This window comes from Camelus dromedarius, chromosome 6 (genome assembly GCF_036321535.1).
Source record: "Camelus dromedarius isolate mCamDro1 chromosome 6, mCamDro1.pat, whole genome shotgun sequence".
NCBI classification, from domain to species: Eukaryota; Metazoa; Chordata; class Mammalia; order Artiodactyla; family Camelidae; genus Camelus; species Camelus dromedarius.
The window spans coordinates 77,500,764-77,509,061 of record NC_087441.1 but is presented as its reverse complement, the minus strand read 5'-3'; positions in this window follow the sequence as shown (position 1 = coordinate 77,509,061).

Sequence of the window (8,298 nt, the reverse complement as noted above, 5' to 3'; positions counted from 1 at the left end):
AGAAAGATGTACTGTCAGAGCAAATGCTGTTCCCGATTTTATGTGTTTAGCCAAGGAATGGAACTTAGTCTGCGGTTGGTGCTTTCCCACCTTGGAACCTGGGCATTCATTGCTCAACCGGAAGACCCTAAGCTTTCCGGGAGCCTGCAGGGAGATGTGCAGCAAGTGGTCATCGAGGGGGAGGAAACCTGTGCTGCTCAGAGAGGGTCTGTCCTGAGCTGAGCCCCCTCTGCCTGACAGGATGGGTCCAGGTGGGGTGTGCTTCACAACCTCTTGCTTCTGTGTCAGTAGGTGACCGACCTTTGACATGCTCTCTTTTAGGAGTTAAAAACAAAAGATGACCAGTACATGAAGGATTTGAAAAACAGTCAGATGACATCTGCCTGCTCCTGGAGTGGATGGAAGAGCAAGTGAAGAACGTGATGAGAAGCTTTCACCAGGAGCGCTGTCACATTGAGGTGACTGATGGGGTCTGAGAGAGCTGCCCTCTGCCCCTGGGAGGAGGCTGGCTCTGTCCTAACCACCAAGGAGGGCCCCAGATGTCTTGGTCTTCTGATTTCTATGCCTGTTCTAGGGTTTCATTCATTCAGTTACTCATTCACTCACTCACTCATTCATTCACTCCTCCAACAAATACGTGTCCGGTGTCTATCATGTGCTAGGCATGGACCAGGGTTCTGGGGATACAGCCACGGACAAAAGAAAGTTTTCAATGGAGCCTGTATTCCAGCAGGAGACAGCTAGACACTAACCAGATAAATGGCTCAGTATATAATGTGACAGGTGGTGATAAATGCTTGGAAAGGAAATAAAACAGGGTAAGGTGAGAGGAGTGGAGGGGGAAGATCAGTGCTCCAGACCCATCAGACCTCCTGAGCTGTTTGTCTGACTGATTTATGACAGTCAGGGACAGAGCGGGGTGGGAAAGGGGCAGGCCAAACAGGACCCGGGAACCTATACTTTGAATTGGAATGAAATGTTAAAGATTGAGATGGAGACAGGCCTTTCCAAAATGGAAGAGCCAAGATGGTGGGGCCTCTCTCTTTGGACTGCTATAGATCCATTTCTGCATTCCCGGGCCCACCCCATCCACTGCCCCACTTCTGTGAGCTCCATGCTGCCTTTGCTTTGTGGGAACCCCAGCCAGAGCAAGGCACCAACCCGAGTTACAGCTGAATTCCACGCCAGGGCTGGCCCTGGGACTGCAGGACACCAGCCTTCCCCCAACGTACAGACTTCGTAACAGTTTCCAGGCAGCTCCTTCCTTTGGGTTGCACGAAACTTGGCGAGTATGCACTTGGATTTGACTTTGTGTCACTTGTGCTGTTGTCTGAGAGTTCTTTGATGCAGTGGGTCCTGTCTAATCCAAACAGACAGGTCGTACAAAGCATTTGAAGTGCAGTGGCCAGAGCTGCTGACCAGTAACGAGAAGTGGGAGCGAGCCTGCAGGCGCACAGCACCAAGGAGGAAACAGGGCGGCCGACAGTGGAGTGGGCAGGTGTGTCTGGGTGATCAATGGAGTGACACGGGTGGGTGGGGACCCATGACTGGATCAGGTCTGCACTGCTGGCGGGAACTCCAGTGTGGCCCAGTGGCTTGTGGGTGAGACAAGGCAGCATCCTTCTGAGGTGGCGGGAACTAAATCTGTCACGAGGACTGGCTTTGTCCCTGGGAGGGGCTCTTAGGCATCCCAGGATGATGTTCCTCTGGGGACCCCACTCCCCAGAGTGCCAGCCCTGCGGTTCTGCTCTGTGGAGGCGTGCGTGGCTGGTTACCCAGAGTGGGGCTGAGGAGCCGGGGACTCATCCTGAAACCTGTCTCTGGATGTGCCGCCTTCCTTCTCCTCAGGGTCTCCTCACGGGGAAAAGCTGCTGGGCCTTCTCCTGCCCCTGGAGAAGGGCAAGTGTTACCTGCTGAGGGGGTGCCGCCTTCTCAGTGCATCTCCCAGCATTGCCTCAGCCCCGGCAGTGGGACGGCTCTCCTGGGGCTTCGCTGGACCCACCGTGTCCTCCTTCCCTTTACCTGCTCTCCTCGCAAAGCACACGGGCCTCAGAGCCGCATAGCTGCCGCCTGTCCCGCCCCTCCCTCTGCTGGGACCCTGGGAGCTGGGGATACTGAGGGGAGCCACTCTGCCTGCTGCTCTCAGGGGCGGGGGCGGGGGTCTGGTGACCCTGGCTCCGGAGAACTGGCTGCCTTGGTGTCTGAACGGTCCTTCTGCTGTTGTCCATCAGGCCCTTCGGATTGAAAATGAAGATGACTTGTCTAAACTTCCTCACATGCCAAGCTCATCACTCACCTCCCCCCCATGTAGGGTGAAGCTCAAGGAGAAAGAGAGTGTAAAAAATTCTGGAAGTTCTGAGAAGACATCACTGCTTTTGAATACTGCTTCTGGAGGCATAGAGAAACAGCAAGTGTTTTATGTCAGGGACCGCCAACTTAGCATTTCCTGCATTATCATAATGTTTTTGTATTTGCAAAGGGCAAGATGGCTGGGGATGAGATGCTGTTCTTAGGCTGAGGCCCAGGGGGTCTTTTGCTGGGACTCCCTCAGGGCCAGGTCTCAGCCACATGAAACCTGGGCTGACCAGGCCCTGAATATTTTGATCTGTAACACTTTCCTGCAGAGCAAGGCCAATTTTTAATGCCTGTCTTTTTCATTTTTGTGTATATGTGCATGGGAGGAGGTAATTAGGCTGATTTATTCATTTATTTTTAGAGGAGGGGCTGGGGATCGCACTCAGGACCACGTGCATGCTAAGCATGCGCTCTAGCACTTGAGCTCTATCCTTCCCCTAATGCCTATCTTTTTTGTTGTAACTAATGACTATTCTGAGGATGCGATCATGTTAAAAATAGTACATAATTTTAATTTTAAAATTAAAAACTTGAATTCAAAAAATGTTTTTCAGTATTGCTAGCCCCAGGGTACGTATGCTTCCAAAAAGAGTTGGCTGAGTGGACAAAACCCAGAAGCCATAAAGAAAAAAAAAGGGACATATTTGACTGGCTTGAAAAAAAATTCTATAGGGAGAAAATCACTAGAAGCAAAGTTAAGATACCGATGACAGGAGAGAGAAATATTTTTAATTCACATCAGAGTTAAGGGCTAACTTCCTTCACATACAACGAACTCACATAAACCAGTAAGAGTAAGACCCACAACTCAATGGAACACACCAAGGATATGAACAGACACCTTTTAGAAGAGACAATACAAGTAACTTTTTAACATATGAAAATACATCAGGCTTTCTTGTAAGAGAAATGTGAATTAAAAGTGCTGAAATTCCATTTCTTCTGTCAGGTTGGCAAAAATCTCCAAGTTTGGTAACATGTAGTGATGGCTGATGTTTAGGAAGTAAGCATGCTCATAATTTGCTGGTGTAAATGTAAATTGTTGGAGCCTCCATGGAGAAGAGCTTAGCAGGATAGATGACCAAACTGTATAGTACACTTGACCCTGTGATTCCTCTTCTAGGATTCTATTCTCTGTATATCTCAGTACAGTTGAAATGATGTGTTTGTCCTAGCTTATTCACTGCAGCATCAGGTGAAATAGCAGAAGACTGGAAATGACCTAAATTTCCATCATTAAAGAATTGATTAAATAATATATGGGGCATCTGCACCATGGAATACTATACAGGTGTAAAAAAGAACAAAGAAATTCTGTATATACTTATGTGAAAAGCTCTATAAGGTTTATTGGCATGTGGAACTGTCCTATGTCTGTAGTAGAGTATCATTCATGTGACAATGGGGAGGAAAAGTGTGTGTGCTTCTGTGGACATGTATTTCTTTGGAAGGATGCCTAAGACATGGATAACACTGGTTTGCCCGTGGGAGGTAAACTGAATGAACTGGGAGGCAGGAGGAGGAGGAATACTTGTTTAAATTTTAAAATTCAAATAAAATTTAATTTGTATTATGATTTGATGATATTTATATCGTGGAAGCATTACGAGTGTCAGTAAAGTGAACACCTGTGATCCGGATTTAGAAATAGCACATTATCCCTGTTTAGATGCCCCTCCATGTGCCTCTCCCTGGTCCCATCTTCCTTCTTCCTCAGTCTTCCTCCTTGTGGTTTCTTCCCTTGTGTAAAGATCTCCTCTGCATCTTTGCTGTAAATTCTCTAATCTTCTGTAAACTTTTCTCCATTTCTTCTCTTCCTGTCTGTCTTCATGTACTCATGCAGGTGTACCTACAAACCCCTTGTACCTTTGTCCAGATCAGCCCCCAGCATCTCTGTCACCCCTGCAGGAGCAAACCAGTCTGGCCTCAGCATCGGAGCCAGTGGAGCAGCTGGTCCTCCAGAGAGAGAGTCAGGGAACCACAAGAGCAGGAGCCCCCGCCTTTTCCCAGGCTCATCCACCCCAGTGACATCCTCAAGATCCTGCAGGCCTTTGTCATGGGTCTGAGGAAGCCCAGGTGGGCTGCGGGGCTGGAGGGCTTGCCCGAGAAGTTGGGGAGCTGGTTGGGATGCGCGGCCCAGCAGATGCCAGCGAGGGGAGAGGAGGCTGCTGAGCCAGGTCTTGGGGGAGTGAGTGGAGGGGTGCCTGGAAGGAAGGCAAGAGGACTCTGTGGACGTTACAGTGAAGGACATGCATGTAGAAGCGATTTGCCTGTTTTCACTCAGGATTGATTCATTCAGTGAACATTTGTTGGGTCTGCTGTGTGTGCAGGCCTCTTGGGGATCATGCCTTGTGGTCAGAATAGTGTCAAAGCATGTACGAGGTGTCACGTGCTCTGAGGAGGGTGCAGTCACCTCCATTTGGCATGTCACAGAGGGCTTTAGGAGGGGATGGCACCAGAACCGGGCTTTCCTAAGTGGACAAAGTAGGGGAAAGGGTCTTTCAGGATGTCACAGAACAGGGAAAGGCCTTGTTCAAGAATCATGACTGGAGAGAGGTGTGGCTGGAGTGTCAGGATCTGGGGAGTGGGACCAGCTTGGCTGGAGGAGCCAGGCCAGGTCCTGAGAGCCTTCCCCAAAGTGCCCAAGGTCTTGATCTTCCCCCTTCAGTAGACCGGAGCCAGAAAACGATCTTAAGCCACGGGACTGTCATGGTAGACTTGCGTTTTAGAAAGATGTCTTTGGTGGCAGGGAGAGGGCTGATGCTGGGTGCAAGGAGAGTAGTCGGAAGGTCTGTCTGGGTGGGAGGGGCTCTCCTGGATCAAGGCTGTCCTAAGACGAGGTGGGGAGCAGATGACAAACTTTGAGAGCTGTTTTGGCTGCATTTGCAGAGGAAATGGGCAGAGTAATGAGCTGTAAAGCCAGTGAGGTAAACTGAGTGAGAGAAAGAGGGTGAGTGAAGCTGCAGGGGTGCTTGCACAGAAGTGACAGTGGTGCCAGGAATCAGGAACGTTGATGATAAGCAGGTGTTCTTTCTGAGAATCTCCCGCACAGCCTGCTGAACTCATACAGCTGAGAGGGAAGGTGACAGGTGGAAAAGCAGGACGTCTGCGAGGGGCAGGCACTGCTTGGGCACCTGGGTGAAGGCAGGTGAAGACGAGCGTACCAGTGCTCTCAACCTTCAGGGCCCTCCGGGTACCAGTGAGGTTGCTGAAGGTCGTATGCAATGACTCAAAGGACCCCAAGTACTGGAAGGCCCTGAGCACGGTGCTCCCTCCCACCAAGCAGAGCCTCTGGGCGGCTGTATTTACGGCCTTGGAGAAATGCCAGTAAGTGTGCATGTTATGCCCAGGAGGAGGAGGGAGCCGGGCAGGTCGGTGGGAGGAGGATCGTGCTTGGAGTGGCCACATTTGCCACCTCCCTGTCCCATGAACACTTAGAGAGAACAGCTGCCTTTGGCAACCCCTGCTGTGGAGGCGGGGTGGGGGGTGGGGTGTAGTGTTGGGGGCGAGCCCTCTGGCACTGCCCTCCCTGTCCTGTTCCAGCTCACCTGGCTCCTTCAGTGCGGGAGGACTGCTCTGCCGGGCGAGGCTTCTGGGGTACCCTTCCACCTCCAACCAGAATAGAAGTGCAGAGATCCTGGCTCCTACTTGGTGGAGGATGGAGGATCCAATGGGCCGCTAACCGATTTTTCTGCCCAAGCCTCTTCCTGACCCAGAGGGTGGAGCTGCTGGTAGAAAACCAGCCTCCGGAGAGAACTGGCAGGACACGGAGCTCCAGCAGCCGCTGCAGCGGTGTCTGGACTGCAGGGTGGGTGACAGAGCCCTCCAGGGAGGGCGGGCAGGATGCTAGGGGAGGCAGTGAGACCGGAGCCGACATTAGGAAGTGAGGTGTCCCCTCCCCGGCCCAGCCCGAGGCAAGGGGCTCTGAGATGCGGGCTGCGGTTGTGCCCCATAGATGTCCGCAGTTTTTGGCACCAGCTGCTTGTGGGACCGCTCTTCAAGGCGGTGACAAAGCCGGGGATGGCTTCAAGCTTAGAGCCCTTCCTCGTGGATTCTTCTCTTTGGTCCTAACACCCAGTCTGTGAGGCAGAAAGGGCAGAAAGGATTCTCCCCTTTCACAAATAGGAGAATCAAAACTCGGAGACTCAGACTTGCCAGGAGTGAAGGCTCTTCACTCTCTGCCAGCCAGGCTGTCTGGCCTGGAACGTGGGGGAGGGGGAGGCTCCAATGGGGGCCAATATACCCCTGCCCCCACTCGCGCCTGCTCCTGTGACAGCTGGGACAACTTGTCCACGGCCTGGCAGGAGGAGGAGTCTCACCTCCTGCTCCAAAGGGAAGAGCCCATTGGCCACACAGCTCCGGCAGGTGGGGCTGCAGGGAAGAAGGGACTGGGTGGGGGCCAGTCTCCTCCCCATCCTACTGTGAGGTTCCTTGTGACGGAAGCTGAGGATGTGGTTCTTGGGAACCCGGGCTGTTCAGCTTTCCCTGTCTCCCCAGGTCAGATGGCAAATAACTCATCAGGAGAGGGAGCTCTCCCCAGGCTCCCCAGGCTAGGACACTATGTCCCCCATTTCCCAGATTGGACCAGCAGGGAAGGCCAACCTGCTGCCCATCAATGGTCCAGTGGACGTGGACCGAGGTCCCATCATGCCTGTGCCTGTGGGCATCCGGCCCGAGCTCAGAAACTACCGGATCGAGGGATGTGAGGACTGCGCTGGGCCCCTGCCGTCCCTGCTCGCAGCAGGCCCTGCTGTGCTCCGCTTCCCAGCCCCCTCGCTCTCTCCCTATCAAGGATCTGTGCACATATTACATGGTTGGCATCAGACTCCAGCCATCTTTGGCAACCTCAGGCCATGCCTCATTTTCCAGATAAGGGTGATGAAGGCCAAGGAGGGGAAGTGACTGGCCCCAGCTCACACCCAGGAGCCAGCAGCAGACCCAGGCTGCTGCCCACCCAGTGCCTGCCCCTTCTGCACCATCACACTGCCGCCATCCAGGACCTATCCCAGCCCTCCGTCTGCCCCCGACACCCACCTCACCTTGAAGCCCCTTCAGGACACCCGCCCCTTGTCAGCTTTCCCTGCCTGGTCCCCACCCATGCACTGCCCACCCAGGGGCCAAGTCCTTCTCAGGTGGCCTGGCACCCACAGCTGGTGCCCTTGACTGAGGGGCTCTCCTCTTAGCCCATCTCATGCAGGTGCTGTTCTGGGGCCTGTGGGACCTCAAGCACGTGAACCTGGCCCAGGTGGACCGGCCAAGGTGGACATCGAGTGTGCAGGGAAGGGGGTGCAGTCATCCCTGATCCACAATTACAGGAAGAACCCCAACTTCAGCATCCTCGTCAAGTGGTCTGAAGTGGTAGATCTGGGCCCCGGGGTCGCTGGGCAGAGCTGGGTGCAGCCGGGCAGCTGGGCAGGGCCGGGTGCCTCTGGCCCTTCTCTGGGCTCAGGCCGTGCCAGCCCCCACCCCCAGGACCTCCCGGAGAACGAGCTCCTGCAGCTGCCCTCGGACATCAGCGTGGCGGCTGCCGGGCCTTGGCTGCAGCACCCTGGGGGGCTCCCAGCCATCAGCTCCCTGCAGTGCTTCCTCTCCCGGCCCCCAGACCACTCAGCCCCCACCTGGAACAGCACAGGGATGGCCATGCCCCAGAGGCCCACGGATGGGGCTCCAAGGATTTCTTCCTTGGGCTCATCCCCTAGTCAGAGTCAGGGAGGCCAGGAGGGAGGACCCACCCAGGGGCCAAGGAAGGCTGCCCGGGGCTGCCCCTCACTCTCAAGCCAGAAAGGTCCAGGGCCAGATGTCCTTAGAGGGCCTGAGGGCAGATGACTTCCTCTGCCAGGTCTTGAGAAGACCCAGGACCCCTCCCAGCCTCCACTGTGTCACTCACTGCAGCCCACCCTCCTCTCTGGCCACCTCGTCCTCTGCCTGTGCCAATCTTTTCTC